Source organism: Rattus norvegicus, chromosome 8 (assembly GCF_021556685.1).
Source record: "Rattus norvegicus strain SHRSP/BbbUtx chromosome 8, alternate assembly SHRSP_T2T, whole genome shotgun sequence".
Classification (NCBI taxonomy): domain Eukaryota; kingdom Metazoa; phylum Chordata; class Mammalia; order Rodentia; family Muridae; genus Rattus; species Rattus norvegicus.
In genome coordinates this window covers 70,111,128-70,111,957 of record NC_141541.1, presented here as the reverse complement: position 1 = coordinate 70,111,957, position 830 = coordinate 70,111,128, and positions in this window count along the sequence as shown.

Below are 830 nucleotides of genomic sequence, written 5' to 3'. Positions count from 1 at the left end.
GTCGTGTGGTGGCCATTCACTCGGCATGCTCCCAAGCATTTACAGTGTTCTGTTTATCTGGTACTTGGTATTTGTGGGCTACAGATCACTGAAGAAGAGAAAGAAATATGACTGTGAATGATTATTGTCTTTATGGGTTATGAAACAGGCTAAGATACCGTTCATGGACCCTAAAGTCAGCTTGTAAGAGCCACGTCTGATATCAGAAGTACCATGTGTTTATCTATACATTGTCTTTGCTGGACACTTCTTAGCTCCTAATAGCTCGTTTTAGTTGGCAACATTCTGAGAATGAAAGCTTTAGAAGGAGCTCTGGGGAGTTAGCAGGATTTCTTTTTCAGTGTGCTCTGTCACTCAGTTCTGAGATGGCACACATTGACTGACACATTTCAAGGGGACTGCAGGATGTTCTATGTTTTTCCTGTCCCCTCAAGAATGTAGTTCTCCTTAAATGGCATAGAATATCCTTGTACTTTACCTCTTTTGCATACACTCCGGAGTGTTGAGGATGGAGACATGACTAACAGTGCTGCTTGTAGGTTGTGTGTACACCCAGCTTTAAGTGGGTTTTTACAAATTTGTTCTTTATCAGCTTACTGTTCTCACTAGCAGCTCTTCAATCCCCATCATCCTCTCTTGGTGTCAGTCACCTTGTATAAACTGATAGGGTATCGGATCTCACTGATTTAATGAGTATTTCCAGATTGTAAACCATGGATTTGTTTTACCAGAATACAAGAGTCCTTGCAATAAAACTAAGTTTGTGGGTGTGTGGGACTTTCATATTCTTTGCAACTTGAAACTTTGGATCTCCTTGCCCATGACTTTTC